Raw genomic sequence first — 20,356 nt, 5'->3', positions numbered from 1 at the left:
TTTAACAATCGGGTAGATAAAGTAAACCCAACAAAAACAAAAAGAAAATATTAAAGAAACCGCCATTTCGTATGGCCACCTGTAAAGTCAGGACCATGTGACCAAGAAACATTGACGATACACAAGGGTTGATTTCATTCCTAAGTTAGCAGTTATTGATAGAGAGCTCCATCGCTTGAATTTGGACATTGTGGGACTACAGGAGACGCGGGCACCATTAGAGAAGCTAATTACACGTTCTTCTGGCAGGGGAAGTCACAAGATGAAACAAGACTTCACGGTGTAGGATTCGCGGTTAAAAACACTCTCCTGAACAGTATTGTGCCACCATCTGCTGGAACAGAGCAGAGTCTTGCTCTTCAAGTAGAACGATCAAAATGTTTAATGTGTACGCTCCCAGCTTATCATCCAGCGTAGAAGAAAAGGATCTGTTTTACTCATCGACAGAATAGACAAATTACCTGGTTCAGAGTCACTATATATTCTAGACGACTTTAATGCTCGATTTCGGTCAGAAAATCACATGAGGTTGACTTGCCTGGGTTATTATGGTGAGGGAATTTAAATGATAAAGACCCGAAACTGCTAGAAGCGCGCTGCTTGAAAGCAGCACACTTCTGTGTATCACGAACACATATTTCCAACTTAAAGATCGACACAAGGTGACCTCGAAACACCCCAGTTCTCATCGCTAGCACCATCTTGATTTTGTCGTAACTAGGCGTAGAGGTGTAAAAAATGTCCTACTGACACGAAGCTATCATAGCGCTGACGGCAACACTGACCATGCTTTGGTGGCGTGCAGACTGAGGCTTACCTCTAGGAAATATCACCACGCTAAACAGAGAGGTCAGCTGCGGATCAATACAAATCACACTCATAGCTCACAACGAAAACAAGAATTTGCCTGTAGTTTTGAAAGTGCTCTTTCAAGAAACGCACAAACAGAAATGAATACTGATAACAAATGGGCACAACTTTCTGACGCCTTCTACATCTCGGAGGTATTGGCCTAAGTAATGAAAGAGAATAGAAACAAGGACTAGTACTAGTAAAATTTGGAGGAGAGAGAATCAGTCATTGAGGCAAAGCGGAAAGCCCTGCTTGCTAATAAAGGAAATCCAAATGAAAGAACTCGGGATGACTGACGAGGAGCAAAGACCAGGGCACAACAAAGTTCTAGGAGATGCGCAAAAAATTTTGTAGAAATTTATGTGCAGATATACAGAAAGCTGCCTGTTCTGGGGACATTAAGGCAATGTACGATGGCATTAAGAAAGCAGTTGGTTCAACTGTCAGAAAAACAGCTCCTTTGAAGACAAAGACAGAAGTTATTATAGATAAAGGCAATAGATGGAGTGCTGGGTTGAACATTACCTCGAGCTGTATACAGCTGAATATGAAGTAAGCAAGAATGCACTTGATGCCATCAAACAAATGTCAAGTATGGAAGGTCTTGGTGAAATTCCAACTATGGAGGAACTTGGCAGAGCGATATATTGCTTAGCTATTGGAAAGGCTCCTGGTGACGATGGAATCCCTGCAGAGAGAATTAAGTATAAGAAGTTTGTCTTTCTACAGCACCTACAGTCACTTCTTACAATCGTTTTGGGAAGAAGGCTACGTCCCACTAAGTATGCGAAATTCAGAGATTGTTACTTTGTATAAACAGAAAAGAGGCAGAAGTGATCGAAACAATGACCAAGGCTAATCAATAGAATAAATGAAGCCAGCAAATGAGTCCGCGATCATTTTATTTATGGCACACTTCTTTTCACAAGCCCGTCTTGATCACACAGATTTCTTTACACTTTACTACCGGTTTCGTCTTACCGCCATCTTCACATCGTTAAAATATTCTGATAAAAGCAGAAAACCGGTAATAAAGTGTAAAGAAATCTGTGTGATCAAGACGGACTTGTGAAAATAAAAAGTGCTAATTTCCGAGACACTTCACTGTTGCATGTAGGCTGTCTCTGAGCACTGTGCGACGTAACTTCTGAGGTCATCAGTCGCCTAGAACGTAGAACTAATTAAACCTAACTAACCTGAGGACATCACACACACCCATGCCCGAGGCAGGATTCGAACCTGTAACCGTAGTGGTCGATTGGCTCCAGACTGTAGCGCCTAGAACCGCACGGCCACTCGGGCCGGCGTTGCATGTAGCTGGGAAGGCTTATCCAAGAGTCATCCTAAAGCGACTGCAACTCCTAGCATGTATAACATACCCAGAATGTCAATGCAGCTTCAGACCTGGGCGATCAACCGTGGATATGATTTCTTATCTGCGACAACTGCAAGAGAATTGCCGTCAATAGCAGAGACCAATGTATATTGCTTTTGTTGACCTCGTCAAAGCATTTGATTTAGTTAGCAGAATTGGGCTTTTCAATTTGCCGCAGAAGATTGGATGCCTACATAAACTACTACGAACAACTGTCTCTTTCCATGAGAAAATGCAAGCAACAATCGGTTACAACGGCAAAACATCGGAATCATTTCCTGTAAAAAGCGGTGTAAAGTAGGGGTGTTTGTTAGCTCCTTCTCTGTTTTGAATTTTTCTTTTCCCTTCTGCTGATATTTGCTTTTGAAGTCTGTCAGGAGGGAGTGTATTTACACACAAGGCCAAGAGCAAAGTCAATACAATTGCTATTCGGGAGTTTTTGTATGCAGACGATGAAGCGCTGGTAACAAACTCAGAGGGTGGGCTGCAGTATCTGATCAACAAGTTGTCACATGAATATGGAGAATTTTGTTTTACCATCAGCTTCCAAACACTAAGATCATGGCGCAGGGCACCACCAACCTTCCATCCATCAGCATTGACGACAATCCTCTCCAGGTAGTTGACGATTTTACCTACTTGGGATTCAAAATTTGTAGCAACTTGTCTGTGGACACTGACCTTACCAACAAAATTGCAATATCATCGGCTGTCATGGGTAGACAGAAAAACAGAGTATGGGAGAGTAGACTACTTACATTAAAAACTAATTTGCAAGTATAAGACTCTTGCGTTATCAGCACCCTTCCGTATAGCTGTGAGACATGGACAACTCTTGCTAGACACGAATCCCGACTGAACAGCTTCCGTATCCGCTGTCTCCGGGTAATCCTTCAGATCTCTTGGAAGGACGAGGTACCTAACGCCGAAGTATTACGGCTTGCAAGCACAACCAGCATTCATGCACTCCTTAGCCACCGATGCCTATGGTGGCTGGCATGGATCCGAGCGAATAAGGATAAAGGTGCTACACGGAGAACTTCGGGAGGGTGTGAGGCCAGTAGGAAGAGCGCACCTTCGCTTCAAGGATGCAAGAGAGACCTGATTAAGACGAGCATCGATCCAAGTCAGTGGGAAAATACAGCCGGTTACCGTGTCAAGTTGCGACAAGCTCTGTACAGTGGGGTTGAGCTTGCAGATAACGAACACATGCAAGAAGACATCAGGAAAAGGGCAAAACGAAAGGAGAGAGTGGCCTCTGGTGGAAGTCCTTCACCTTTCAAGTGCACAAACTGTTGTAGAGACTTCCACTCTCGAGTGGGACTTTTCAGCCATAGCAGATGTTGCAGAGTCTGAACCAACTCTGCTACACCATCATCCTTCGAAGATGGACGGATGCAATAACTAACATACAAAGTTCTATATAATTCGTATAGATGAGGAAACCACTCGTATATATGAGGACTTATCCTCATTTAAAGTAAAATGTCACACTGTAATCTGTGAATTACAATAATGTCCATATTTATGGCCTAGGTACTACCGGAACTGCAGATGCAGTTAGTTGTCATGGCATCAATGTGCATCTTGACGCAAAAAGCAACAACTGACGACACATTAACATAAGAAGAGAATGCAAAGAGCACGCTAAGAATATTCAAAAATATTTTGTGAGGCTATGTTCACAACAAATCGAAATAAGAAGATATGATTTGGTATCCCTTATATCGCTTAACACTTCGGCACTGCCGCGCTGCAACAAACCGACAAGGACGTCAAATCCTACTTAACTAATGGGAATCTTCAAAGTTCTCAGCCGACAGTGACATATTGTTTCACTGGGAGTATAAGGCATTAGTCTAATAAACTATCTATAAAATGACGATCCCATTTGAACAGTATCAGACACGCAGCAAGATGTATCGTGATAGGTAATGCGGGTATGGAAATAACTAAAAAATAGATGAGTATGCGAAGTGAAACGTAACATCAAAGTTTAAGCCCACTATGTAAAAAACGTACTTGCGTACCAAAGGGTCACCGATTCTGTGCAAAAAAGAGTATATTACCTAGAATCATGCTATAAAGTACTCGTGGAGAGAATAATACTACTCAAAGCAGTAGCGAAATAGCCCAAGGCAATGAACGGAAGTATTACTGCCAGTTCCAATAGATGGAGGGTGGTTTATGGTTTTGGTTTTGAATACCTAGCTTGCTGTCACTGTTTAGGCTTACGTCATTTCTCTGACGATTGACATTGGCCGATACTACGCGTTACTGCAAATTTTCCGTGGTGTAGTTGGTTCTGTGAGCGAGATATGTAGTTTGTTAGCTGCTCATATTATGTACTCTCCTGGGGCGTTCTTGTCATAACTATTTTACCGATTTCATTTAGTTAGGATAACCAATGATAAGTTTGGCACATTACTGTCTAGGTAATATATGCCATTTTTGAACTAATTTTGTAAATTTCATGTTGTTGCTTTGGTGCTTTTATGGCTTTATTGTCATCATTCTCCTCTCTATCTATATACATCTGTATTAATTTAAGTTTTCATGTGTTTGACTATTATTTTTCCGACAATCTACATTTTTCTTCACATGTAATTTTTTTTACGATTTCTGTTATGAATGCACCTTTGTCACCGTTACTGTAAAGCACCGATTTGATTGCTGTGGCATATAATAAGACACCTTGCTGTGAGTACAGGATTAGCTCCCAGATGTTACTTCTTTCTGAAACTCTTTGTATCCCGCTTTTTAGCAGTCTAATCTGTTGGTAGGCTGCACGATTTCATTATTGACCATGTTTTCGTTTTCTATCAGTTTCTTTTTCTTCTACGCTACTTTTATACTTAGGAGAATAAAGCTTTTTTACTGGTTCTGTACGGAGTGGTATGGTGTTGTCTATTGTCAGCATACTACTCTTCAGTCAGTCTTTTATTATTCACTACCTAAAGTGCCATTGTGGAATGCCGAAAGTGCTAGTCAAATTAAAATAAAATAACGCCCCAATTACAAGAATGCTGGCCGGAGGTAGTTTCATTCTATCTATGTTTAATGAAGGTAATTTTATTTACTTGAGTTAGCTTGATAGGGCAAATCAAGTAAATAAAATTACCTTCATTAAGCATATTACATAAGACAGAATTAAATTACCTACCACCAACATTCTTATGATTGGGGCATTATTTCAGTGATAAAACAGATACATGAGAGGCTGATTTTTCGGTGATTACGGAAATATCACCGGCAGAAGTAACAGTAAATAGCCTCTTCCATTTTTTCCTTGGCTATCATTTTCATAAATAAGTATCATTAATTGTGTTTTGTTATAAAAACGATGTTTGTAAACAAATGTAGGAGCACACAACCGCACAAAAGTCGTCTAGTTTGTATCGACGCCACCAAAATGCTGTTGTTCGCCTGACGACACTGACACACAAGCCCAAAGTGGTTTCCATGATTGCGATCCACATGCATGTGGTTCCGCACATAATTTTAATGCATTCTGCGACAAAGAGCTTCGTTTAGATGATGCACACCCCTGAATTATGTATAATGATATGTATAATGTAATCATTTTACATACGAATTGGTTAATTCCTTTTTTCCTACTGGCTGTTTTCCAGCTGCACAAAAGTAGCGATAGCTCTGTAAATACTGACTGAAAAATGTTATATAACTTTTTGATTCCCTTTTCATACCTGTACCTCGTCTCATTTTCTGAACATGTCAAAACTCATTCTACATTATGTCGGTAATTTAGCACGACAATATTATAAAAATTTTTAACAGTTACACAAAACTCTGATATCAATCGTAATACCAAAACAACTCAAATTACTGTGGCTTGCAAGTGCTGATCGAATAATAAAAAATTGAACTGTGCAATCATAATGAAAAAAAGTGGGGCGCCTTAAGCACCGAAGACCACAGACTCTGCGTCGCAGTAACAAAGAAGTGGTAAAAACCATCAAATTGGCTTCCACTTAACGGAGACAGCCATTTGTGAACAAGTCGTTTAGTATAGGAAAAAAAGTAATTAATGAAGACGTTTATCTGAACTGTGCTCGTATATGGCTGATAGAGCTGAACACTGTTGGAGACAGAAAGGCTTTAAAAGTGATGAAAATGCAATTCTAAAGTATCTTAACGGGGACCAACTGCACAGGAAGAAAATTCAGTGAAGGTGTTTCGAAAGAGATGGATGAACAGAGATCTCAGTTGCATCTATTCTGAAAGAAAAAAAAGGTACAACTCTATGGAAGTTTATTGAAATACAATACCGAAAAGAAAATCCAGGGAACTAAATGAAAAATGTAGTCAGCGAACTACTTAAGGGGCTCCGGAAAGGCTCAAAATCATGAAAAGTTCAATTTTTACTTTTTTGCGTTTTCTGAATCTGCAGACTATTACCTTTTAATAGATATATAATTTATTCAATTCCGAAGACTACAACTATTTTTAAATTTTTTTTGAAATGTGTTCTACATGGGCGTGACCCACTGTGGCGCTGTTAAACTGCTGTCAAATGGTGTTATTAGTAACGTCCGTGTTCATCAGGTACATTTTAGTGATGTGAGATAAAGTATAAAACCTATTTTCAGAGACTTAGCAGCACCTGAACTGTTGCAAATGTGTATTCACGGAAAAACTCAAAAGCCCAATGAAAGTGTAAATAGTGTTATATGGTCGAGAATCCCCAAGACTGTATTTGTTGGAATAGAAACACTTCACTTTGGTGTGTATGATGCTGTTGCGACTTTCAATGATGGCAACATTGTAAGGTGCAAGGTACTTAGAAATATGGGAATGAAGATAGGTTCTAACATGGTACGAGCGATGCTTGCTTTAGACAAGGAACGCCTTCGGGCTGCAGACAGGGCTGTAAAGAGTCTAGAAACACAAGCAAGAGTAAACAGGAGGAGGAACAAGAGGAAGCAGGAGGAGGAGTTTGCAGAGGATGAAGATAATCCATCCTATGGACCTGGAATGCACTAAAAAGTTAATCCAATCTTTGTCGCTCGATTCCCAAAACTTTTATTTTCTCATACTAATTACATGTTTTCTAAGGATCTTCCAAACATATTTGTTTCAAACTTTCAGTAAATGTTACACAGTACCTTCTTCATAATTTAACACAGCCTTTTTTTTTAAAAACTGTATATTTTTGAATATATAAATAAAAAATTGCAAAAAAATGTTGTGAATTTTCACTACAATTGAAAAAAAATCGTCTTTAATAACTGAACTAAAATTTTGTAAAATCCCTGTGTTAAGTTGTAGCCCATATTCCAATAAATAATCTGTAAAAAGTTCAACTTCCTACCTCATTTACTTTGTGAGGAAAGATGTAATTTATAAGCGTTATTTTAACATTGCAAGTATAGGGCGTTCCGGAGCCCCTTAAGCTAAAAAAGTGCTAAATCCACCGAAGAGGACCGCGTAGATCAGAGCGGGGGCAGTGATAAGGCTTAGGTCCTAGAAAAGGCACTGATAATGATTATATAAGCGAGTGGAAAAATCGCTCTCGTAGTTATTAGATATTAGTGACTGGAAAACTGTTGTCATAATTATTATTTCAATTTTTTCTTGTTTGTCTGCATTACTTTAATTTCATGACTGTGTCTGATACATTCATAGTCACATCGAACAAACCTGTGATTCATGCAGCATAATGGAAATGCGGCGGTCCCCGCAACAAACCACTTCAGCAATTGCAGATTTTCTTTTTTGTTTTGCTGTCACCATCCAGATATCTCCATGACTCTTCACGAAGGCCTTCATCTCAACATATTTAACGAATCCATGGAGAAGATGAATCCAAATAATCGAATGGAGATATGAATCACTTTTCTCGACAATGTGCGGCTAGTGCGTTAATAACTGTGTACCATAAAGACATGAATAAAGTTTGGAGACGAAGAAAAGAAAATTCAATTATATGTCGGGAAATATTTCATTCTTTCGTATACAACCCTAAGAACGTTGTGTTACACAGGATAATCTAAGGAACTATAAGCTCATAAGCTTCTTTCACAGTGTTTAATAGAAAGGTTCAAAAGGCCTTCGTGCTTAAAAGTATGCGAGAGGAAGCATTTGCTCTCTCTTGTAAGCTGGGATTATCTGCCATTTTACTCATCTCAAACTTTTCAGGTGTTTCTAGCAATGACTGTCAGTGACTGGACTGAGCTCCAGTTCAACGGTGGGAAGACTGTGGCTTTAGTAATCACTGTACAAGTAGAATTTATTTTTGATATCGCGTTCACGGGAAACTATGCCGTGTTAATGAGGCGGGGGTGGTATTCGCACTACCCTGCAGTCAGGGTGGACACATGTTTACAGAACAGAGTCCAAACAGTGCCTCAAATCATGTCTGCCACTTCCTCCTACATCCCTTATCGAGGTATACAAAAAATGTGGTGACAGTACTTAGCACAACATAAACATCGCCAAAGGCCAAAGATGGCCCCACAACGGTAGTGTAGAACTTCACCACAACAGTAGTTTACAATTTGTCTGTTAATGAAGTGGATCCGTAAAGGCTTCCCAAGTCCATATGCCATTTTATACGAAACAGCTGTTGTGGTAGTCTCTCAAGAACATGGTGTACTGTGAGTAGGGTTAACATATTCTCAAACCTCAAAATGAGGACACCCTCAACGCTTTCAGGACGGTTCTAGTCCGGACCTATATAGCGGTGCTAAAATGTTTTTCTTTGTATTAAATGAAAATAAAATATTTGCCGTATCTCTTTTCTGTAGCGCAGTCGATGCAGTCAGTACTAGATCGGGACGTTTTTTTTTTTTTTTTTTTTTTTTTGTTTTGAATATGAAAGTGCTATTCCAGTCATTACAGGTCAACTGTAAGCAAAGACCAAATTACTTATTTCAGTAACTGAAATAAGAAGTACGTATTTTGTTGATGATACGAGATGAAAACAGAAATCGAAGTATCCTAATTTCCAAACTGAAAAATGCGAATGCAAATAGAAATCGTAAAAATGTATGCGGGCGCTCTATCAAACATCGAAAATGCGAACGTGTCCGCATAACTGCTGACGAATGGTAACCCTAACTGTTTGTATGTTCAGGTTTACTTCACATACAGACCTAAGTACGTCAGTTGAGAACACAGGCAATCGTCCCCGACGGCCGCTGTGGCCGAGCGGCTCTAGGCGCTTCAGTCCGGAATCGCGCTGCTGCTACGGTCGCAGATTCGAATCCTGCCTTGGGCATGGATGAGTATGATGTCCTTGGGTTAGTTACGTTTAAGTAGTTCTAAGTCTAGGGGACTGATGATCTCAGATGTTAAGTCCCATAATGCTTATAGCCATGTGAACAATTTTTTATGTGATCCCCTGATCTGGGACCTTCTGGAAACACAACATGTACAACACTGTGTATATGCAGTCAAAGAATACTAGGATCCTGTTGGTGTGGCTAGACAATAATGTGGCAAACTCAAGGAGACCAGGAACTCCTTGTTTTGTCCTGAGCTGTTAACGTTCCAAATTTCGGGTTGATTTCGTCATGATGTTTGCCTCATTCATCAAATAAAGTACTGTCTCGGAATACATTTACACCAAGCAACAATGAAAATGTATCTTCCAAACAAATTTTTTACAGATTTAATTATGTCAGTAAATACTAAATAACAGGTCATAAAACTCTATTACAATGAATACGTGGGTCGATCAAAAAGCTTCCGTTTGTGAGTGTTTCTGCAGAGTGTATGCAACGTAGCGCTCGCTACTCCAACGTGGATATAATAGCACCAACATAAAGGCAACGAGTTAGTTGCATTCGTGTCTTCCCGACGTGCGTGCGGTAAATATCGGAACATGAAATATGACGATGTTATCACCGAATTCTTCCGAACCGAGCTAACGTTTTGTTATTCTTTTGTTGGCTATCAAAGGACAAACACCGCTGGTAACCTATCGGAGAATGAAGAATGTATGTGAGAAAGCATGTTTGTCGAAAACCACTGTTGTGGAATGGTGCGCCAAATTCCGTGCAGGTCGCGCTTCGATGCAAGACGCCGTTGGATCTGGAAGGTCAACCTCACCCATACGAATAAGTGGGAGACACTCGAGCACCCTCTCCACGTTTCTGGTCTTTCTCCATGCGATTATCATGCCTTCGGTCTTTCAAAAAAGGCCTTCAACGATCGATGATTACGGTCAGAATGGGATGTGGAGAGAGCAAATTTGGACTTACTCGCACAACAGGATGCGGTGTTTTATCAACTGGGTAGCTTCAGACAGATGCGGGGTTGGATGATTGCCTTATTGTTTCAGGCGAATTTGACTGATTGGCGTACATATTCCGGACTGTACGACATTCTAAAGAAAAATTTTGATCACCACATACAGATATGACGTGTTGTGAGCAAAGTGTTTACATTTCGTCAATATTTTTACAGACGTCATTTCGTGTGTCCTCACATTTATCGGTATCCATGTGACGGATACTGTTTCTACTTCTATCCAACAAGATTTCCTCAATCATTCAGGTTTTTAATTATTAGTGTCAACGTTATTGATATAAGAACATGTTTTGTGAGTAACTTGTTGTGTATCCTCTAGGGAATCATATGAATTTCAGATAAAGAAAAAATGTTATTAGTACTGGTATTGTGCTCTGAATAAGATAATAAAATACGTTTTGAATTTAAGTACGTCAGTAACCTAACTTGAAACATTGAGCTTATATCCATCACTCGTTTGAGATACGACAGGTTTTATGTAATTTATGTACTTAAGCTCTTGGACACGATACATTCTCAAACAGAACAATTTAGTTATAAAAAACGTGATTTTAGGACGTCATTCCGCCATTGATAAGTCTCTGCGAACGCCCATGCGGTGGCTTCGGTTGCAGACAGTCAGTGGACGTGCGTTCCTCGTCCACACTGCCCGCCACAGTTCCCAGTGCTAGGTACGAGAGCGGCGCAGGCGGCCGCATAAATCAGGGGCTATCTTGAGCTCGCAGGGAGGGCAGTGCGTATCGGCCGGTCATCTTATGCGATAGTGCCAGCTGCAATTATCCCCACACCTCCATGCGGCGAGAGGGATGTTGCTGAGGGGCTCCCACCGACTGCTCCCTTCGACGTCCATTGGGAATTACTACCACGTAGTGACGCACCACAGACTCTACTTTGCGCAACCTCATCGGTCTATATGCTTGTCTGCCAGAGGACTGCCTGACGACGGCTATGGCAGTAGAGGTACCTATTTCCACCGATGATGTACATCACACTTAGGAATAAATAACTGACGTGCACAACTGATGCCGAACGCTTAATGTAGTTCACTTTTAATTACAGTTACACGCCACTGTTTTCGCATGATACATTTTAAAACTGATATGTAAAGTACTGTAACGAAAGTAAACTAGCAAAAATTTACTTTGAAGATATTCATCCGCAGCTGCATTAAATTGTTTAAATAACACAATGCAACATGTAGCTGTAATATTTCTCTTTATTCCTTGTACGACGGCAAAGGTTCACTCTTAGCCCACAGTCAAATACCATTACAAAAAATTCAACAGTGGCACGTTATGCCTTACAAGCCATACGGTTGTCGCTATTTAAATATACACATTTGCACAAAATTATAAGGCATTATGTATCTTTGATTAACTTTTCGTAAAGGTACTTGGTAACAGTGTAAGACCAAAATAATAAAAGCGAACAATTAACAAGAACTGCATGGCAGCAGGAGTCAGCATTAAATTGTTTGAACAAAGCTTTTATTTGTAAGACCCGACGTCTTTAGATGACAGAGGTCAACCGTCCAGATTTATTTGTTAATGTCTTTAACAGTCTTGATCGCAATAAAGTATACAATACAATTTGTTGATAAACGAATTCGCTACACTGACAATCATCTACAAAAATAAACTGACAGTTTCTGGTTAATGTGAATTTAACAGTGCCCTAGAGGACATACATTATATAATAAGTATTAAAATACAAAATCATGAAAGACGATCAAAGGTTTCTAAAGACTCAATGACTACGTAAAATAGTGATCGCAACACAATCGATACTATGTGTGACTCAGAACAATGAAAATGATAGAAATTGCCTTTCAATTAATGTGACCACTTGACAACCTTTAAAACATTCAGTACTTAAAATACATTAAATAATATGCCGTTTAGAAATTATTAACTAGTCATATTAACTGAAAGAGATTTTCCATTTATTTACATAGTCCTGAGTTACACATAGCGACGATGGCGTTGTGTCAACATTTTACAAGGTTGGTAAATTTTTAGATTTATTGTTTTAAAAATATGGTTTTTAAAATTCGTAGTAGCTCGAAGATAATTTTCTGTTACTTTCTTAGATCTGAACATGGCAGTCCATCAGCCTAATCTTCTTACAAGGAAATTGTAATTGTACGTTTTATTGCTATCAACACCACGAAGTAATTTAGAGAAACATATATTTCCATTATGGTGTATAAATTTTGCTAGAAGGTAAAGCTTAATTAAGAAGATATTTTGCATTGATATAAGCGTTGGGAGATTGTCGGCTAGTCAATTTCGGAAAATCATTTATCGAGTAACATAATATATATTACTTTTCCTTCTTGTATTGCAATTATAACTTTTCAGCTGCAATGACTTATTTACAACAGATTTTAGAAGGAATACATATGATTTATTCAAAAAAACCTTACTTCTTGAGGAGTCACAATCGTTTCTCCATAAATTTTCTGCGATTTGCAAGCAGTAGAATACATGCTTTAACGGCGAAGGGCCGTCAATGTAAAATGCTGTGAATGTACTGGATATACGAACGTGACTCTTCAGGTCACTTGACAAGAGTATTGCCACCAACAGCTTCATAATAGGAACTATAGAGTCAAAATTTAAATTTTTTGACGTGTCCAAAGGATAGTAATTGAAATACGCAACTGTTGTAATATGTACTAAGTAAGATGGACAAAAGAACGTCAGGAGTATAGTCGGCTGTATGGGAATAAGTTTGAAAATCTAAGTCATATATATATATATATATATATATATATATATATATATACATCCACGCAAATGCCACATTCCTTACATGGGAGAAGCTGCACTGTATCCACTCAGCTTCCATCTAGCAAATGACATATGCCTTATTCATCACTCTCATAACTCCATTCAAGGCTATAATTGAGAAAGCACAAAAAAAGTTCTGATGACGATACTGCAGTATCGGAATGTGCCTAAACGGAAAAAAAGGAACAGTATTTTTGGCATATACGATTTTCCAACTAACAGTTCGGTTCAAAGAATCAATAGTAGAAAAAAGAAACATTTAAGCGCTTTTCTCAATGACAATCTGTTATGTGCGCGACCTTAGCTTGACAGTAGGGGAAAGGGGACCGCTGTGTGTTACAATGGCACATGCGTGAATAAAAATGCAAAGTGTCCCTCCAAGACCCCCATATCGGCAATTCCTGCACATTTGGTTGAGTACTTGAAAAATGTCCCTGCACAGTGACTGTATGATCTACAGGAGTAGGTTTATTTTATCTAACTGTCTACTTGCAATTTATGAAGTGTGTATTCTGTGTAGGTCAAGCTCTCTGATCTATGGCAAGAAAATTAGATGTTTGTAATGTATATATACAAAAGAAAAGAATATGTTGAAATGGTATTTTATTATAATATTGCTATGTTCATAGAAAGAAAATCTTTTTTTTTTAAGAAAAAAGTTGGTTCATGCTTAAGGCAATTGTATTTGTAAAACGCAAGCGCTGTAGGGAAGTCTCTCCGCAACGTAACTGGCATGGCGCGAAGTAAAAGGTGGGAATGGCGGTCGAACTGAGTGGCTCCCTTGTGTGAACTACACGCAGTATGTGGCTAGCCTTACCACAGTACATCTCGACGGTGCTAAGAGAGGCAGTCGGAAGCTACATTACAAAGGATTAGCCTCGGATGTGGATCTGGCTATTATTTGGTATTCACGACATAATGGAAAGGCTCTAATATTTCGAAAACCCGACGCCAAGAAGAGATTTTATAGAGCATTCATACATCAAGAGCCGTGAGTACAGTTAACCATGTCGCCTGCCACCAGTCTTCGCCACTGCTTCACAAACTTCATTCATTCAGTTAAGTAATGTGTATGGGCATTGACCAGGTAATTTGTGTGTTGTTTCAATAATAACCATATTAAACATAAATTTGTGTCCGGAATCATATTTTCAATCCTGATACAAACCTACGCACGGTCCTCACCTAAGTGCTTCTAAAACTGAGTATCCTGATTTAAATGTACTATTCTTTCATTCGTGTGTTTAAAAGTCGTTTTATGTCTAAAGTAAATGGAGTAGTAGGAGTTAAAGCTACATGACATAAGTGAAGTTGGAGTTGGATAGGCTTTTGCTAATGTATCTGTAGTTCATTATAAAATATAGTATTGTAGAAATACAGTCCAAGATTGGGTAAATATTGTTCGAAAGAATACCTGCTTGACAGGTAATTAAAGTTGAAGTACATATAAATCTTTAATGAACAGATTTAGGATAGTTTTGTTAGAAGAAAAATTATGCACAATTTTAAAGAAGGTGTATTTTTGGCACCCATCATGAAGGGTTTCTTTTTTGGACTCAATTAAACACTTTGTTGTATTTTGTTGTCTTGCAAAGTAATTTATGAACTACTCCAAGTGAAGTGAACGATTGGCCTTTAGGGTTAGTCTTCACTATGGTAATAATCAAAGAGCTTTGACTAGTGAAACTGTAATATTTTATTGGCCACCAATCATATTATCCACTTATTAGGAAAAAAGCTTACTGTTACTGTTGCTAAGGAAAGCTAATGTATGTAGAGGAGCTTAAACAGTGTATTTATGATGCTATTCATCTTTACTTGTGTTTTTCATGTCAGTCAAGATAGAGGCCTCTCATGTCGAAATTTAGTTCTGTAATTCATGCAGTGACATTTCAGTATATGATTAAGTAATGCTCTTGAGTGTGGCTGTCATTAGTATGAGTTTGGTGCAGATTTGCTCCTCATAATTTACTGGTGTGTGTGTTTGTGTTATTAGTAACTGCAGCTACACACAGTGTCAGTAAGTATCCTGTTTCCTATTCAAAGGGAAATCTCAACAAAAGTAACTTCAGTAACCAATATTCAATTATCTCAAATATATTTTTCCAAGTAAACGTGCCTAATTTTGCCGGCGACCGTTCGTTTTCTCTCTTTCATGTATGATTTTAGCACTTTCGTTAACTCCCAAGATTAAAGCCCGTTTGGTTTTTCTGTTATTTCGCCAAAATCTAAATTATAGTCCGATACCCTTGTCCATTAGAAACACAAGCGGTCAAACTTCGAAATCCTCTCAGAGCGTAACATTAGTGTGTTTCACGGCACGTTAGTTATATATGTGCTTTTCACTTGACAATATTAAAGATTCGGTTATTAGGGAAGAGTGAAATATTAGTCTTATAACTGCTGGTCTTTGATTACTCGGCGCTGGCGTGACAGGAGTCCATTTCGACACTTCTTACATTACCGAGCGAGGTGGCGCAGTGGTTAGCACACTGGACTCGCATTCGGGAGGACGACGGTTCAATCCCGTCTCCAGCCATCCTGATTTAGGTTTTCCGTGATTTCCCTAAATCGTTTCAGGCAAATGCCGGGATGATTCCTTTGAAAGGGCACGGCCGATTTCCTTCCCAATCCTTCCCTAACCCGAGCTTGCGCTCCGTCTCTAATGACCTCGTTGTCGACGGGACGTTAAACACTAACCACTACCACCACCACCACTTCTTACATTACGCATACGGCCAACAGGCACTAGTTCAGCAGCGTGGTGGCACTCAGCTCAGGAATGCCGTAATGGCATACTGTCACACCGGTGTCTGTGAATCAATGACTGGATGTCTCAGTTCAGGTACAGTTTTTACGGTCTCTATAAAGATGCGCAGGTGGCAATGACGGTATTTCCTAATGGGGGAGTACTTAGAGGGACTCTCTGCCATTTTATGCACACATTTGTCAGTGTCACTGCAGCACCACCACTGATCACACCGCAGGAAGGCTCGGGGTAGGAGAGCTGGAATAGCATAAACACACCTTACAGCTTTTAAATTTCGTCGACTGGCTGTGAACGTTACCTAGTGGTTCCAGCAAAAACTGCGGTCGAACTACACTCGATAATGGTGCGATCAGATTCAGTGGTGTTGCAGGCCCACGATGTACTGAGAAAAGGGCTAAACCGTCCAGGAATTATCAGTAGTGTCGAAAGTCGTCAACAAAGACTTCCTGTTACTTATCGCACTGCGAACAGTCGTTGTCGATCGCAAAATATAGGGGAGCAACCCTCCAATGGAAGGGATGGTCTCATTGAAGCCCTTCATTCGTGTCGATACTAAGCGGCAGTGCTTCTGAAATTACTTCCTCGTCTGCTCCTCAGAAAATGGTATGTCTTAGATTATTTCCTCGGCCTCTCCTTAGGAAACAGCGTGATGTCAACGCTGCTTTTTGCGGTTCTGATCTCCGTAGTAGAGATGTCAAAGGAAGAGGTGAAACGTGGGTAATAAGCGCCGTGACGACCTGCTCATGGTCTGATACGCCCACTGTAGCGTTCGGCAGAGTCTTGGTGAAATTTAGCACCAGTGTGACATCAGTAAGCTACCTTAGACCTCTACTGAAATTCTGAGATCTGGCCTTTTCTTTTTTTACACGCGTCGACAGCTAGTTCTTTGAAACGTTGTCGAGCAGGAGAATGAAGTGACAGGACACAACGGTTTTGCGCTATTGTGGACCAAGGTTGTAGGTACGGTTAAGGAGGGTAGGACGCCAGAAATTTTAAAAACATCGATTTTTCAAAACTATGCCTATTTTGTAGTGCACATCTCACTGAATAGTTTGATGGGTAAAAGATATATATCGAGAGATTATGGCACCATATTTGGTCTTAGGTGTACCAAGATGCTGGTGATGGTGACAGAAAAGCTTTCCTTGAGGTTCAGAAACGTGCTCTATATTGAGCTAAGACTATTTTGTAGAAGATAGAATGCGTGTGGGACATGTACAGAAAACACTAGGCCCTAGACTTAGAAGGCTGTGACAAGATTTGTCAGGGAAAAACCGTGTGATGGGAAGGGAATGAAAGGGTGAAAGTGGTAGACGGATGTTGAAATTGACTAGTTACATATTATGGCGTGGCAATGAGAAGGAACACAGGAGACTTCAAAAATATGAGGCAAGAAGGTTGAGCTTATACTTCCTCAAAACGTCCGTAGAGAATAACCCTATCCACAACTCGTCCCCAAAAGAAAGTGAATCATGGTGTGGTTACCAAATGTCAACTGCTGGTGGGGAAGAATATTTTCACAGGAATTCTCTACCAACTGCTGTAAGAGAAGCCATCAAACGTATATTTAGGGACTTTCACGGCAGTACCCAAAACCCAAATGAAAGTTTTAACCAATGTGTATGGTAAAGATTGCCAAAAACCATTTTTGTGGATAGAAATGCCCTTGATATTTGTGATTCTGTTTCATGTTTTAATGACAGTGTGCAAAGCAGGAAATTTGTTTTAGACAAAATGGAAACTAAGCCCGGAACGAACTTCGATAGACAGACGGCGTGTAGTGAAAGCAGATAAATCATTTTTGGAGGCGATAAAATCAAGAAGAGTGTATCATAGGAGTGTGAAAAGGAAGAAAACTGATTTAGAAAATGAAAAAGAACCTGCTTATGCAGCTGGAATGTTCTGTAAGAATGCCAAATACAAGCCGAAACTTTAACGGTAAAATGGAAGTGAGCGTTTGGCGTAATTGGCCGGCAGGACCCTTACGGGGCAGGTCCGGCCGCCTCGGTGCAGGTCTTTTTACATTCGACGCAACACTGGGTGACCTGCGTGGTGGATGGAGATGAAATGATGATGAAGACAGCACATTACCCGGTGACTGAGAGGAGAAAATCCCTGACCCAGCCGGTAATCGAACCCGGGCCCTTAGGACAGCAGTCCGTCACGCTGACCATTCAGCTATCGGGGCGGACAATTTAACGGTAATTTTCAGCTAAACACAAATTTCTGTACTTAGGTACTTGTAACACGGAGGAGATATAGAAGATCCAAAGAAGAGCGGCGCGTTTCATCACAGGGTTATTTGGTAGCCGTGATAGCGTTACGGAGATGTTTAACAAACTCAAGTGGCAGACTCTGCAAGAGAGGCGCTCTGCATCGCGGTGTAGCTTGCTCGCCAGGTTTCGAGAGGGTGCGTTTCTGGATGAGGTATCGAATATATTGCTTCCCCCTACTTATACCTCCCGAGGAGATCACGAATGTAAAATTAGAGAGATTAGAGCGCGCACGGAGGCTTTCAGACAGTCGTTCTTCCCGCGAACCATACGCGACTGGAACAGGAAAGGGAGGTAATGACAGTGGCACGTAAAGTGCCCTCCGCCACACACCGTTGGGTGGCTTGCGGAGTATAAATGTAGATGTAGATGTAGAACATCCAAAATAAATGTCCTAGTATTTTCTAACTTTGTATGCTCATTTAACACAAACTCCTTAATGCAAAGCACTAGAATTATCCAAATCTCTTAAGAGCTGTGGAGTTATTTCTGAACATGAAGCTTAAAATGTAGCAGTCATTCATTTTTTCATGAATTATATACATTCTTGCGTTTCATACATGGTTTGTAAGCTGTGCAAAATTCATCGAAGGATCTCTCTTACTTATGAAGAAAAGCGTACCTATAACAACATATGCAGCCAATACTCCTTGTTAAAGAATTTTACTTTCTTATGTTTCTGATCTTCCACTGCTATGAGTGTGAATCCTAACTCCTTCCTGGTCATGATGACAAAGTTTTATAAATTTATTTGTAAAAGCATAGACAGTTGAAATTGAAATGTCCTGTGGTGCCTCTCCTGCTCCTAGTCGGCCTGTTTCACGTCGTACCGCCCTTAAGTCAAATTACAAACTTCTGCCTAGCAATGAGAGACACTTAAAAGATTTCTAATAAGTTCCATTTTAATTGCGCCTGCAGTGTATGGTTGTATATATGATGTACTGTGTCATCAAGGTTCTCCTCGCTATGGATTTATAGAAAGGGAAGTATGACTATTTTTTGATTTTTCTGACGACGTTAACACAACATTAACAAAAATATTGAAGCGGATTACTTAGAGATGAACAGTACTTTCACTTGCAAAGTGAAGTGAGAGGAGACAAATGGCACCCTTACGATGTATGCCAAAATAGAAAAAGCAGCTTTACGTTAATGACTTGAATTTTAAAGTTTTAATTAATGAATGTGATAAAGTTACTGTATATTTTGACTAAGACAGTCACAAGACTGATTTAGGTGTCTCAAATTTGGATTCCCGCTCTCTATACACGGAGTTCTCTACTCTCTATGCTCAGAAAACAAGAATGGTATCCTGCGCCCTATGAAACACTGAACATGATGCCAAGGCCAAGCATGGAAACCTAAGGGGAGGGGGGGGGGGGGGCTGCGTGGATGCAGGACGTCTTATCAGTGAATTGCCGATAGTTTACTGCTACAAGCATCCAAGAAAGTGATTCTGCTGCCTCGGGTGCGGTTGTGCGTGAAACAACAACCAGTCAAAACAAATGTATTTGTTTATACACATAGATCTCTTAAATTTAGGTGCTGCTCGAATTTAAGGGTGCGAATGTTTATGCAGACTCACCATAAACCAGCAGTCATATCGTAAGTACCAATACCTATATATACCACGAATGAACCAGTTTTAAAACTTGTCAGATCAACAACTAATGACTAAGAACAGCTCAAGTGTCACCTAACAACCAAAAACTTCCTTGTAGCGTAGAGATATATCCTACAGCATACTGTTAGGATATCGTATTTAACAACTGAGCATTACGCTTAAACTTTTATTAGCTGCATGTAATAATCTGTTTTCATACAGCAAACTACCTCTGAGGTCGGTCATAGATCTGCTCCACCCACTTATCCGTAGGTTGTACTGACGCTGCTATAAATTTACTCTGTTGTGATGTGGCGTACGGCGCTGATGTTTCCATAAAGTACTAGCTTAAACTAAACAATGAGCTGACGTCAGGTATCAGTGACACAGGCACCACTCAATTTGTCACTCCTTGTC

The sequence above is a fragment of the Schistocerca nitens genome, chromosome 6 (genome assembly GCF_023898315.1).
Source record: "Schistocerca nitens isolate TAMUIC-IGC-003100 chromosome 6, iqSchNite1.1, whole genome shotgun sequence".
Lineage (NCBI taxonomy): Eukaryota > Metazoa > Arthropoda > Insecta > Orthoptera > Acrididae > Schistocerca > Schistocerca nitens.
This window is presented reverse-complemented; position numbering follows the sequence as displayed.